We start from the raw sequence: 15651 nt of genomic DNA, 5'->3' as shown, positions 1-15651 counted from the left end.
TGAAGTGAAAAAACTTTGTTGCCATAGAGATCTTAAGTTTGGTCTCCAAATAAAAGCTCCCTGTCATAATATAGACCCCTAATAAATTAGGTTTACCAAAATGAGAGCAGGTTTTATTTCCGGTTCTCAATTAATTTCCGGTGTTATACTCAAGCCAGAACTTGGGCCATGTATAAGCTGAAGCTTGGAAAACTGGTTCTTCTATTGTTTTCAGTAGTTTGGAATAGCGCGGCCCTCTACGTGGGCTCATATCAATCGCTGATTGAGAAACATGACTTTTCTCTGACATAACTAGATTTCAAAGGAAATGTAAACCGTTTTTATAGAACAATTAGGTCTTCTTTTTCTTCTGGAATTATTTTTACATTTCCTGCATAAAATCATAAATTTTATTTGTACCAGGAACTGATTATCAAGGATATTTTGACCTGAATTTTAGAAATAATTATTTTTGTTTTTCCATCTAAGTTTACATTTTCTATCTATATGATTTTTATAGAAAACTAGTATTAAATTGCTACAGACAGAACCTTTTATTTACCATTGAAATTGAATGTACTAATAGGCCTGGCATGGCTGAGCGCGTATGGCGTGCGTCGTGCTAAACATGCTCGCCCTCCCAGCCGTGGGGGCGTTATAATGTGACGATCAATCCCATTATTCGTTGGTAAAAGAGTAGCCCAAGAGTTGGCGGTGGGTGGTGATGACTAGCTGCCTTCCCTCTAGTCTTACACTGCTAAATTAGGGACGGCTAGCACAGATAGCCCTCGAGTAGCTTTGTGCGAAATTCCAAAACAAACAAACAATGTACTAATATTTGTTTAGAAACTTGAATATTGACATCAAAATTCGCCATCTGGTGTGCAGTTTCAGTAATAGCGTGGATGAAAACTGTTCACAACACAATGAAAAAGAGACGGCTATTAAAAGCTTGCATTTTTAAAACTGAAAAATAATAACAAACAAGGGACACATTATGACAGTTAGGGGCGCTTGGCTCTAAACCTGAGGACCGTATGTTTGGATTCACATCCAATCAAACATGCTCTTCCTATCAGCCGTAAGTACGTTATTATGTGACGGCCAATCCAACATATCATTGATAAAGAAGCAGCCCAAGAGTTTTCAATGGGTGGCAGTGACAAGTTAGCTGTCTTCCCTCTAGTCTTACACAGAAAGAGGGGTATGGTATATATATTTGATTGACCGTTACATTATAACGCTCTCACGGCTGAAAGAGTGAGCATGTTTGGTGTGACGGGGAGTCGAACTCGCAACCCTCAGAATCCTCAGATTACGAATCAATCGCCCTAACCACCTGGCCATGCCAAGGCACATAGCCATGGTCTCTATAGAAAGCAGCTGTTACCTAATGTTAGTAATGTTTAAAATAGTGTCGTTTGAGACTTAACTATATTGAAAAGAAGAAACTGTACTTGGATTCAAAAGAAATTGTTTTAGCAATTTTATATTCTATAAATAAATTGATTTTTTGCTGTCATTCAAAATCAGGTTATTCATTTTTAGTATTAAAATATGAATCGAATTTGTTTTGTTTTTGTTTATATTTGAACTCAAGAGCATATGAACAATTCACAGAAGTTATTTGGTTTTGTAGTTTCTCCATAAACAGTACAAATGAGGCTTAACGTCTCAGAGGTTGAATTGCGTCATCATTTCAGAAAATATTTGTCACATTCTGTACGTTAAAGTACCTACATTTCAGCTATGTGTACCATAAATACACTTTTTTTTTCTAATTTTGGAAAGAATCTCTACCAACAAAAAGGAGAGAAATATGTAATGATTTTTACAACTGTCCTGGTAGTAAATAGTACAGAATCTGTCCACCAATGACACTCTGATTTTCGATGACGTATTTGCCCAAAAAATATGGCCATTTTTTTATTACCTCCGAGTGATAAATTCGTCAATTACTTTCGTTTCTAAACTATTTTTATTACTGTCGATCGAACAGAAAGCGTATTTCACAAACGTCATATCACCTGCATTTATACATTATTTTTAGACTCGTGAATTAAGAACAATTTCGACACTTGTAGTTTTATGGATAGCTCATTAACATTTTATGTAGTTGGGAAATAAACATATGATCAGACAAATATTATCCACGACTCTAGCAATAATCCGAGAACACTAACGCAGAAGAATTTTGAATATTAAATGTATGGAAATATTACCATATATGGAAATAAACTATAAGTCTATTTCTGTCTCGTGTGATTGGTTAAAATTCGAGAACACCTTTTGATTCTCTTGTATTATTTAAAGGTTGACGCAACGGTTACATTAATAAACTCAAGTATTATTTGCGAAAATAAATTAAATTTTTGTTGCGTGGATATACCTGAAGATAAGTGTTGCGTAACAAAATTTACATCTGAGTTGTTTTCCAATCTTTTTAATATTTATCAACTTATTATTAGATTTTACAATCAAGGATTACATGAGTTAATGTGGTAATTACCAAAGAGCTAACCAACGGCAGAGGGATTGTCCATGGCACCAATAATTATAAATTAATCTCATCTTTGCAGACCAGATAACCATTATAGTTAGAGAGGAATCAGAAGAAAAGTCTTCCATTTTGTCAAGTTATGAGACAAAACGTGGCTTAGTTGTCAGCCTGTCGGTCTGTGGATGAGAAAGACTCTAGAGACGTTGTAATTAATACTGCCATTTTGTTATGACTAACTACTTAAGCAATGGCCAATGCTGGTTTACCGCTCTTCTTCAGATTTGCAGTTCTAAATTAACAACTGAGGTGCTTGAACTTTAAGTTTCTGAATTGTCCGTGTATCCTATATCCCATAAAGTGTTGTCCGGATTAAAAATCAGGCAAGTTGTTCATTATATTTAGATTTAGTTTAGCAACTCGACATTGTTATATTTGTATACTTGTTTCAACAACGTTTCCATATTAACAACTTAATGTTATTAAACAGGGGTTTCATACGTCATATTCAAACGATTTTGAAGAATGACAACATCGTTAGTCCACGTCACCACGTCTTATCAAGCTCTACCTGGTGACCATGTATCTTGGCAGTGTATTTACGTTACAAAAAGTTCCGTCGTAAGACTTTCATGACCAAAGCATATCACTTCTTCATGCAAACTTTCCATAAACCACCTAGTATATGAGGGAGACATCTTCCATTGCTTATTTCAATAACTACATTGCAGAAAAATTAATAGTTTAGTGCAAGTGTTATAATTTAAATAGCTTCTATAACATCAGTGTTAAACTTGGTTATCTTTAAAAGCGGTGGTTTATTGCAGGTGTGTTTACGTAACTGTTTGCGAAGCATGCGTTGAATACTCGATACTCATGAATTGCTCATTGGTATACTATTGCATCATGTTATTAGACCCTTCTGAGTTTTCTCGTCGTTCTAATAGAGTAGTATTGCTTCATGGTATCTATTAAAGCAGTGGTTCCAAACCTTTTTTATGCACTGCATCCCTAAAAAAAATTTAATATGTTCTTGCACCCCTCACAGTAATTATTTATTTAAGAATAAAGGTGAAGGTGGCCAAAATAAATTTTTATAATTAGTTTTTAATGATATATAAACAAAAACGAAACATTTGGAAAAGAAAAAATATTACAACAAACTAAAAGTTACATAAACCTTACATGGCCCACAAAAAAATAAATTTTCATCCATGCATGAAATGAAATTTCTTTGAATGTGAAATGTTCAAATGTTCATCAGCCAATTTAAATTTAATGACTCTTTTGTTCCTGTTTATTTCTTACGAGTTTTTCACTTTGTTGCTGATGTCAATCCACAAGTCTGTCTGTGCACCCAAGCGATTTCTAGATTTTGTCTTGATTGACAAAAGGGCACTAAATCCAAACTTGCATAAGTATGTCGTCACATAAGTATGTCGTCACATAAGTATGTCGTCGGGAAATGTTATCTCGCACCCCTGGTTAGGAACCACTGTATTAAAGTGTCAAATAGTCCAGACCTCTATAGGGCACAAATGCACGTAGAAAATGTAGCTAAAAGATATATAAAATCAGACTACTTGACTTGACTTTAGCCATAAAGAGCGTATAGTGATGACTTTTAAAGTTAAGTTATCTCATATTGTATTGCAATAACATAGTAGTGAATAAACCATTTTGTTTTATCGGTTGGGTTATAAAGTATGACCAAAAAGAGACAATTATTTAAAGCTCTGAATATGACTGTGATAACCAACAGCACAACGAACATTTGTTTAAATACGTTTGACTTATATTAATATATTACTTTAAAACGAGTGGACTGTGTGCTGTTTGTTTATTGTTGACATTTATCGTCAACAAGTAACAGACGCCTGCTATTAAGTAATTCAAACAGTACACACACAAAAATTTGACAGACGAAAGTGTTAATAAATTTTGTAGCTATTTTTATGATTGATTCAAAAAGTCAACTATACGTCACAGTAAGAAAACGAATCAGTTAAAGTGACGTCATACCCTACAATAAGGCTATCGTTTGCTCGTTTTTGCTCTGTAAGATCCACAAGTTCAGTAGATTAAAAAATGTAATCTGAACAGACGAGTCCGTAACGACTAGTTTATCCAAGAAACTGACTTGAGATGTCATTAAATAAAATGTTCATTTCTACAATCATGATTTTTTACCCACACGACTGTAGATAAAATAAAAGTTTTTAAACCTAGATAATTAACGAAGAAAACAAACTATAACCTTCTGCCACTGATTATCCTTGATGTTCCATTAACGAAATTCACTCCAGCACATTGGGCGGAACCTAAAAACATGCACTGCAAAACGAATATGGATTTACACATGACCTTTTTAAATGTATTTCACATTTAACTTTTAGAACTAAAAATTAATACGTGATCAACCCAATAAATAACATCATATCCTTTGAATATTTCCTTGCAGGCGTGATTACTCAATGGAAAGAGACATACTCTGTGAAGTGTTAGCATTGTGTTTCTTGATAAGCAGACAGAATACATATCTTAACTCTGCTGAAATACTTTCATGCGTTGGCGTCGAGAGTATAGTAGTTGGCGTTGAGTAAGGTTTTTATAGAACTATAATTACGTTGTTGATGTACTGTTGAAACATCTGACAGCACCGCAGGGGACTTGATCATGCATACTTAGATGGATATCAATAGAAGGTCTAAGTGTGCAAAGAAGTAAATAACGTAGAAACGCGAACAGAGAGAAAGAACGAGATTAGAACGGATAAAGAGAAATTATAATTAATAATATAAGGGAAGATAAGGAAGAGAAAGAAAGCTTATTAGAAAGAGTAGAAAAACAAAGTTAAACTTAACAGAATAAAAGAAATATTAATTAATTCATGGATTATTTTGTTAAGGCCATATATCTGGTCTCTTCATTTATCTGTTTTCAGAAAAAATACTGACGTCTTAATTTTAGTAACTCAAATAGAAATATCATAACATTATCCATAGAGCATTTTCATATTTCCTATAAAGTGTGGTGCTCAAATAGGGCAACAAATACAAATCACAAAAGCAAGCTGCAGATGGATTTTGTATTTTCCTTCACTCTACAACATTAGTTCATCGTACCAGCAAAATCCTAACACTTTTTTGTTTTTCATTCCAGTATTTGTTTAGCTTATATTAATACCTATTGCTTCGAGATCGTTTGTTTTATTTCAAAAGTTATATTCAAAACCGAAATCCACATCACTAATAAACTTAAAGTTAAAAATTAAATGTCTACTACGACGTAAACGTTCCTCTGCAGAAGTAAAGTTTCAAACGTTATTGTATCTTATTGGCTAGACCTTGGCGTATATGTACAAATATTAAAATGTTTGTCTTAACTGCTTTAGCTTTTAACTTTGTGACAAGTACGTTTAAACCAAGTTGCAGGCCCTTAGAACACGTTACATTAAAAACGTAAAATGATTTATCTGCAGGTGCTGTTTTTTATTGGAACTATTTTTCACAACGCATTGATTTCATTGTGCATGTTGATTTGTCTTTGTTCGTCCTTCTATTTACTTTTTTGTTCTTGTTTATCTTTCTATTTAGTTGCTATTCTGCTGGTCAGTCTCTCTATCGATCGATATACAACAATATATATATTTATTTACCAGTTTTCATTTTTCCTTCTTTCTCTATCTATCCATACAGAGTTTTCTTTGTCAACTTTAAATTTTACAACACGTGTATTCATTCTTTTTTTCACATTCTTATATATGTGCATTCAAGTTCAATGTATTTAAGTCTTTATCTACCAAAAACCTTCTTTTATTTATTATATATGACGATTTTATTAAATTGAATTTGAGATACGAGATATGCGTTTTAAATGACATGGTTAAATACCTACGCTTAAAAAAAAAAACTCAAATCTTTTCTTTGTAAGCTTGGCGAATACGTTTTCTTGTCCTAAATTTAAATTAATTTTGTTTAAAAGATTTAAAGGAATTTGTATTCTGACGTATCGTCCATTATGATATTAAAATCTCAGCAGCTGCTAATGATCCGAATGGGTAAGAAGAGTGAGAAATTTTACCGTAACTTTAACTAGGATTTAAAGTTTTGTACATGTGCCTTCACAGCTCCCCTACTTTTAAACGATCTATCCAGATATATAAGTATATATAATTTAACCTTAGAAGAGTGTGAGATATTTATGCTTTTTTACATATACCCTTTAGGCTTAGCAGAACGTGACGTATAAATACATTTATATATCTGTATATTTCCTTTATTTCTAATTAACTTGATTTTCCATGTACGACTTTTACTAACCTACCGAGTTCGTTCCATTTGTGGAACTTATTTCTTAATGCTCTAAAGAACTTTAAGATATTGATTGAAAAGAGCATTTAATACTTAAGAAAGATTATTTCATAGCTAAAAACTAAATCAACTGCAAGACTCTGTTTGTCTGGATTTAGGTCTGTTTGGATAATTATATATCTTTCTAGAATTCTCAACTGTTTTGTGTTTTAATTTTTTTTTAACTTTTATTTAACCAACGCTGTTCAACCTAATTTAGATATCAAGTACATTTTGTCATAAAATGCGAACCGTTTATCCCAGTTACTCAGTATGAATGTTTTAATTTTCCAGTTCAAGTCAAACATGCTTTGAATGGTAAGTGTAATTGGTTATTTATTACTTTGCATGCTGTGCTATGGTGTGTGTGTGTGTGTAGAAGGTGTTCCTTAGTTGTTTCTACATTAGGATAAAAATAATCCATATCGTTGAGGTCTGATAATCCATCTGATATAGTCAACAAATAAAATAGCTAAACGTTTCGTAACACCATGTAATACAGGGAATAATATAGTCAAACACTTCATGACGCCCTGTAACATGGGGAATATTGTAGTCAAATATTTCGTAACATTCTATGACAGAAGGAGTAATGTCGTCAAACACTTTGTAACACCATGTAACCAAAGGAACAGTGTAGTCAACCTTCGTAACACCATGTACGCAAGGGATAGTTTAGTCAAAACTTCATAATGCTTTTTTAACACAATAAAAAGTATAGTCAAACACTTTGCAACCTCCCTGTAGCACAAGGGATATTATAGTCAATAATTTGTAATACCCTGTAACACAAGGAATAGCATAGTCAAAGACTTCGTAAAGTGTCTACCATTTACCGAGACATATTGATAATCCAGTTGAACATTTATCATATAAACACACAGAGACATTATTTAAAAATAAATTGTAACTTTAAAATGATGCATGGATGGCAGTGCTATGAAAGAACATAAACAAGAATGCAGAGATCGCACAGCTATAAATAGACCATTCTTACCTGAATTTCAATATTAAAATGTTACACTGTAAGATGAACTGGTACAAAATAGTTACGAGGTTGGTCAAATTGACCGATCTCATTGCAAGAGCCTGTAATAATAAAGACATGTTTAACTCAACTTGGATTCCCTTGTACATAAGTCCTAGGCTGTTAGTTACATTATATTGATGCCAACCTTGATATGGCCATGATATTTTGATAAACAAACTGTATACAGACTGTTAGGGATATACAACTTCCAACTGCAGTAATATTAAAAACAATATGCATTTTACTGTGTAACATTAAATTTTAATATTGAAAGCCATGCATAGATGATCTAGGTATATCTGTATTATCCCTTTATTCTTTTTGCATTCTTTTTAGCACTGCCATCTATACATCATTTTATATTTACAAAAAAATTACTTGTTTTGTATCGTTTTTCCCCTAAATGAAAGTTAATGTATTCTACAAAAATCTGTAATAAAATTTAACATCATGTGTACTGATTTTTCCCTCCTTCATTTCATACATAATAAAAGAGTTGGCTCCCTAACAACATCGATTCTATAGTGTACCAAGCATTGGTATTCTGCAATTTACAGTTATCTCATGCTTCTCTGTTATTGGCTGGTAATTTTAATTTCACCATGTATTTACGCTTTTCAAATGAGCGCCACGTTTCTGTTACACTAAAATTATGATTTTTTTTAATTACTACTAATTATTAAGACAAAGCAGTATCATGCACTGCCAAGGAACACATACTGGATTTAGGTTTAAGCTGACGTCAGTGATAAAGTAGTTGTAGACCTATCTCGATTCAAACAACAAGAAGAAAGATAGACAGTTTGGTTTGTTGGTTACTTTCAGGTTTGGTATCTCAGCAATGGTTTCTTGCCTTGTTTTTTATCTTGTTGCGAAGAGGAACATTTGGAAGTGAGAGACAGTCATCTTATAAAGTAAATCTCTCTGCTCTTGTTAATTTGTACCATATATATTTCTATTATGGCTATTGAATACATTGACCATCCATACACATAGAATTTATCTCGGATATCTCAGAAAATCGTGAACCATATACAACTTTTCTGAATGTATTGGTCATTATAAGACTGTTTCGAAAGCTACCTTGAAATATTACATATTTTTATATCTATACACTTAGTAACAGCTTCATGTAGGCTATTAATGCAGGACCTATTAACTATATTATTTTTGTTTTACTTGTATTAGGTACAGCCATGTCTATTTGTCTGCATTCTATTGATATAGATTATATCATTATAGCGTTCAAAAATCAATGGTATAATCATTTTTCGTTTTCCAAGAATGTACTTCTACTATCATAGTCCGTGTGCAGACGTAAACAGCTAAGAGACTGAAAAATAAACATTGCTATCGTCAAACGGTTTCGTTTGTAAAATCAACTTAAGCTAGTTTAACGTGACAAGTGAACGTCTATAGTTAAAAACTGTTAACGTTCTCGCTATTGTTAATCATGATTCAGTAACATAAGCTACAGGGAAATTTGTTGTATGACGAAGAGTGGTTATCTCTAAAAGTACTGTTTTGTTGTAAAATTATGTAACAATAATGCTGTAAAGTCAAAACATGCCCCTACAGTGGCACAGCAATATGTATATCTGCGGACTTACAGCGCTAAAATCCGGGCCTCGATACCCGCTGTGGGTAGGGAACAGATAGCAAGACAAAATATAGAAGAAGACAAGATTCGAACAATATACATTATATACTGAAAAGTCCCCCATCTTCCCAGTGACATTAAGCCTTCTATCAGCTTTATGTAAAACTTAACAAAAAAAAAACATTTGATACATTAGGATCTCAACAACTATTAAACATGTAATGAAACAAAATCAAACACGTGACTGGTGACACTACTCTGAGTAGATCAACTATGATAATAAAAACCAGACAGAATCTTGGCTAAAATTAAACCGGTTAACAAAACGAATTTCAAGAGCATGACTAAGCCTCCATCATAACGAGAGCAAAATAACAAGAAAACAAAAACAGGAAGCTTCTAAAACACAAATCACCAACACACCATGTTTAACATCTATATCTCAAACAAGGATTTGTTCAATAGCATGGCTAACCTTCCTACGTACTGGTCATATTGCTGTTGAAAGACAGCCTCAGTTCCTAAAATCTAATAAAACCCAGAGATTTAAAGACTAATTAGTTTAACACTTACCAGAAACAGATTTCTTAGAAAATACATCATCTCAGAAGTACAGAGCAGCCCATAAACCTTTACGGAAACATAAGTTAAAACTTATTAACATCAGTAGTGGTACTTTGAATTGCATTTGGTACAAAGGTATTAGATACGAGTAAGCTAAGAAATTCCAAAAATTCTGCCGACGATACATGTCGATTTTTAAATAAAACAAAAACCTATTCAGTACAAGTTAAAGGTGACCTAGACAACAGTTTCTGTTCGATTGTCCGGCATGGCCAAGCGTGTTAAGGCTTAAGGCGTTCGACTCGTAATCCGAGGGTCGCGGGTTCGAATCTCGGTCGCACCAAACATGCTTGCCCTCCCAGCCGTGGTGGCGTTATAATGTGACAGTCAATCCCACTATTCGTTGGTAAAAAAGTAGCCCAAGAGTTGGCGGTGGGTGGTGATGACTAGCTGCCTTCTCTCTAGTCTTACACTGCTAAATTAGGGATGGCTAGCGCAGATAGCCCTCGAGTAGCTTTGCGCGAAATTCAAAAACGCAAACAAAACAAACAAACCGATTGCAGGAATCCCTCCAAGTTTAAGGTTTAGTTCCTATATCACATACTTTACGTTATTTGTATAGGCTTACGTTACAATATACCATCAAACATCATACTTTGTTAATGACGTAGCAAAACTGGCATTCTTTCAAGTGTCTTCTTCAAGGTCCTAAATATTTAAAAGATAGAGTACATGTATCAGATCTACTGTTATAAAAGATCATTCACTCATCCTTTTAAAACAACAACTCAATCTATCATTTTTTAGTACAACTTTAAGGCGAAGGTTTAACGAAACCAGACGAGTAATCGTAATAACAAAATCGTCAATTTTTACAAAACATCGAAATTCCTAAGAATTAACTTTGAACAGTAGTTTCACATATGACTAGAATCTCCAACAAGACCTAAACCCTTAAAGTCCTAATAGTCTTTAGCACACTTCTCGTCTTCACCATCTATCCGTAGTTCAAATTCTCGTTTTGCTTTTGTTTTTGAACTTCGCGCTAAGCTACATGAGAGCTATCTGCGGTATCCGACCCTAATTTATTAGTGTAAGATTAGATGGAAGATAGATGGTCACCACCACCCACCGCCAACTCTTGGGCTACTCTTTTAGCAACGAATAGTGGGACTGCCTATAACATTATAACGTCCTCCCTAAAAAAGCGAGTATGTTTGATGTCACAGGAATTCGAACCCGCGACCCTCAGATTACGAGTTGAGCAACTTAACTAACCACTCGGTCGTTAAAAACGTCCATTTTGAAATGCAGAAAATACAAAATTAAGCTCTGTGAATGAAAAATAAAACAACAAAATGTGTGTGTGTGTGTATTTTTCTTATAGAAAAGCCACATCGAGCTATCTGCTGAGCCCACCGAGGAGAATCGAACCCCTGATTTTAGCGTTGTAAATCCATAGACATACCGCTGTAATAGCGGGGGGCCACTAAAATGCACCCATGTCAAAATTCTGTGCTTTAAAGATGGATTTCATAATCTAACACAAACTTTTTTGAAAAAAAAACAAAACGCGAAAGAAACATGATTTAAATATAACATGTTTTATAATCATGTTTTAAACATGTTTTAAATATTATTCTATTTGTCTGGAAGAAAACTATTTCACTCTATGACTTTAGTGTAAAAAAAAACCTAAATGCCGTAAAGTCCATATTTATGCGAACGCCATTTTGGAATGTGGCAGAGATGATCTAGGCCTAGTGAAGTGTTTTAAATTCTTCATCGTACTAATGGATTCCAACCATTCAAAGGGAATCTCTACGAAATCGTAACTTTTCTGAGCTTTTAAAAGGGTTTCTTTACAGTTTTCGATCATACTCCTATCAAAACATTCCACCTTTCTTTGCTGTATCCCACGACCCCACAAGTTTCATCCTTTTCTATTCATCTTCAGTATTGATAGCTTATAAACTTTAATCTGACTTCATTTCTTCTCACTTCAGGAAAGCACTAATCTTCAACATTCGGAAAGTTCAGTTCCATTCAGCTCTTATTTTAAAACAACAAAATGTTTTGTTTCTATTTAATTTCGCGCAAAGCTACATGAGGGCTATTTGCACTAGTCGTCCCTAATTTAGCAGGGTAAAACTAGAGGGAAAGCAGCTAGTTATCATCATCTCCCGCTAACTCTTGGGCTACTCTTTTACCAATGAATAGTGTTATACTGACCGTCACATTATAATTTCCCTATCTACTATCTAGCGAAACCACAGCCAAGGCTCGGAGAAATCAACAATAAATAGTAGGATTGACCGTTACATTATAACGCCTCCATGGCAGAAAGAACGAGCATGTTTGGTGTTACGGGGATTCGAGCTTGCGACCCTCAAATTACGAGTCGAGTGCCTTAACCACTTGGCCATGCCGGGTCCTTACAGGGGAACACTGGAGTGTCGTAAAGGTTAAAAATTCCAGTTCATTTAATATTTCACTCACAACCTGATCAACAAAGACTCTACATTCCATATCGTAGGTCGCTTTTCGTAGCAGTTAAAACTGAAAATAGTTTTCATAAGTCTAAGTGCATAAAATTAGTGAGTTATACATGTTTTCATGCGTTTGTTCAGATTTTATCTCTCGAGAGACTCACAATCCTCATTTCAACTTTGGCCAATCATCTGGGGCATTGGAACCTATTGTTACACAGTTTTCATATCTGCACACAAATGTTAGGAATGAAAGTTATTTGATCACGCCATCTCTACATTACCAGTGCAGACAAACGTTTTTCTTACAGTGATTAAACAACCAAAATAGATTTTTGGGTTGTTTTTTTTTCTTTCTCGATTCCCAATTCAAGAGACACACATATCAATCCCCTTTATTTGCTGTTTAAAACCAGTTGATGTTTTTGTTTCGTGCATTTGTGCGCGTGTTCCTACTGCAAAAAGAATGTCAATTCTACACCGTATGATTCTTCGACGTCTCGTGTTTTATTAATAAACTTAGAAGTTTACACAGTTTAACCGCTAAAGATGAAAACACCAATGTTGAAATTGTTTTACACGTGCTGTAGCTCAGCTTACATTTTACTTAAAAATTCCAGAGTGGCTTCTATTCTCTTCTTTATTCAATACGTTTAAGTCTTAAGATTTGTATTTCTTATTCAAATGGAGTTACAATAAAAATAAAGATATTTTTGAATGAATTTAGTTTCATGTTAAAACCCCATTAGTTTAGTTTCAGGCTCTGCATGGCCAAATGGGTAAGGTACTCGAATCCCCCTCACACCAAACATGTTAGCACTTTCAGCCGTGGGAGCGTTATAATGTCATAGTCAATCACATTATTTGTTGGTAAAAGAGTAGCGCAAGCGTTGGCGGTGGGTGGTGATGAATAACTGTCTTTCCTCTAGTCTTACACTGCTAAATTGGGGACGGCTAGCGCAAGTAGTCCTCGTGTAGCTCTCTGTCTGTTCTTCATACAACAAAAAGTATTTTATTTGTTTGGTTCCAAAGTTCTTTACAGTGAATGTTGCAACGGGCGAAGACTTACAGTGACTGAAGATTATGTAATACGAGGACTACACCGGTATGTGAAGGTATAAAAAACAAGTCGGTAATTTCAAGGGTTTTGACAGCTACTTGCAATATATCACATTTGTTTCAATACATATATTGTGATTTTGATTTGGCTTGAAATGGTCTTGTAGTTAGGGCACTCCACTCGTAATCCGCGGGCTGCAGGTAGGAGTTCCAGCGCCAACATGTTCGTTCTTTTGGCTGTGGAAGCATTACAATGACCGTAGATTTCACTATTCGTAAATGAAAGAGTAGACAAATAGTTAGAGAAAGGTAGCGTTCCCTGGAACCTATCACTTCTAGAAAAGGAATGGCTAGTTTAGATATCCCTCTAGTAGCTCTGCACGAAATCAACTCCTGATTCGTCAGCATAACCTGAACGTGCTAATTACAACTCACATTCATGTCACTAACAAACTTCATTTTCTGCACATTCAAGAATACTTTTAAAGTTAATAAATTAGTGCAAATGTTAACGAATAAAACTATCTATTAAGGTTTGGAGAGTAACAACAAATTAAATTTCATTTTATGTTTTTCTGAAGAGTAAAAAATGTATGCCCATCAGTGTTTTGAGACACTTTCACAGCAGTGCTTTTTGCATAGACAAAGTTTTAGAGTTTACGACAGTGCTTAAATAAATTAGCGGGGGCCACCAACAAATTAAAAATTGAAATTGATCTACATTATTAATAGAATTATTATTAAAACATATGTAATTAATTTAAATTAAATTAATTGAATCAAACATAATAGTGTTTATAGAAGTGTATTTTTTAGTAAATGACACAAAACGAGTTTCTTTATATGCAAAAACGGCTCGTTTGGGTTGAGAAAATATTTTACATAGAAGAGCGAACAACGTTTCGACATTCTTCGGTCATCATCAGGTTATTTCGCTCTTCTATGTAAAATATTTTCTCAACCCAAACGAGCCGTTTTTGCATATAAATTTCTCAACAAGTGGGTTTCTCGACATCACTGAAAAAGAGTTTCTTATATGTAAAAGCTAAAAAATAATATGTGGTCAATATGTTTAGATTTTTCAGGGGGCCGGGCCCCCTTGGCTACTCTTTTGGCTCCTGCTAATAAAATATAGCTCAAATTACACATATTTGCATACTTATATGCCCCCTCCTAGCACAGCGATAAGTCCACGGATTTACAACGCTAAAATCAGGGGTTCGATTCCCCTCGGTGGGCTCAGTAGATAGCCCGATGTGGGCTATCTACACACACGCATACTTATACGTTATATGTAGCTATAACTATCTAGGTATATATGTATAATTTCTGCCACGTATTCAACTTATCTCACGTGTCCCTTAAGGCAAACGTTGAGTTATCGTGACGAGATGTCAGTGAGCATGCCTAAGGCTGTCGTTATAATCTGGATAATTTCAATGTTAATGTCACTTTTCATAGTCAATTTGGATGAAAATCGAACCGTACAAAATTAAATTTTCCAATATATCAAATCATTAGGCCGTGCGTTGTTTTCAATGCAAGTATTCCGTGGATAAAAAAAAAAACGTTGAAAGCAGTTCTAAAGAACGGTACCTCAGGGAAATACCGTTTTCAGTATCTCATATCTTATAGATTTAGTTCTTTTATTACCTGCCCATCACGTGTCTCAATGAGAGACGGAGACGAAACCGTCAGACGTCTTTGGAAAATATTAGTTTTGAATTGTTTTCATGACAGCAGGAGGCTCTTGAAAAAAACACACACTTTGTTTGGCATTTATCTCCAAGCGAATGCATTTAAAGTGGAAATCAAGATATTAGAACCGAAACTTAACAAGTGTAACCCGATTCACCATATAGCTAAGTGGGTTCTTTCTTTTTTTTACATTATTCATGTGGCATAGCAAAAGTGCTCATTTAATGCCAGTGTTTCACGTTTCTAAGTGTGTAAATGTTTGGCCGCATACTATTTGCTAAGCCTACACGCTTCATCCATTACGTTGCGATAAATGGCAAGGTGGGTTAAGGCTTTCGACTCGTAATCTGAGGGTCGCGGGTTCGAATCCCCGTCGTACTAAA

The 15651-nt window shown here is 34.4% G+C and overlaps 1 protein-coding gene across 1 annotated transcript in view; it reads left to right on the top strand.

Annotated features, from left to right (window-relative positions):
• LOC143239100 (glutamate-gated chloride channel-like) overlaps positions 1–15651 on the top strand; it is a 180243-nt gene that overhangs the window by 19653 nt on the left and 144939 nt on the right. The window lies entirely within an intron of this gene.

Source organism: Tachypleus tridentatus, chromosome 2 (genome assembly GCF_004210375.1).
Source record: "Tachypleus tridentatus isolate NWPU-2018 chromosome 2, ASM421037v1, whole genome shotgun sequence".
NCBI classification, from domain to species: domain Eukaryota; kingdom Metazoa; phylum Arthropoda; class Merostomata; order Xiphosura; family Limulidae; genus Tachypleus; species Tachypleus tridentatus.
This window is presented reverse-complemented; position numbering and strand designations above follow the sequence as displayed.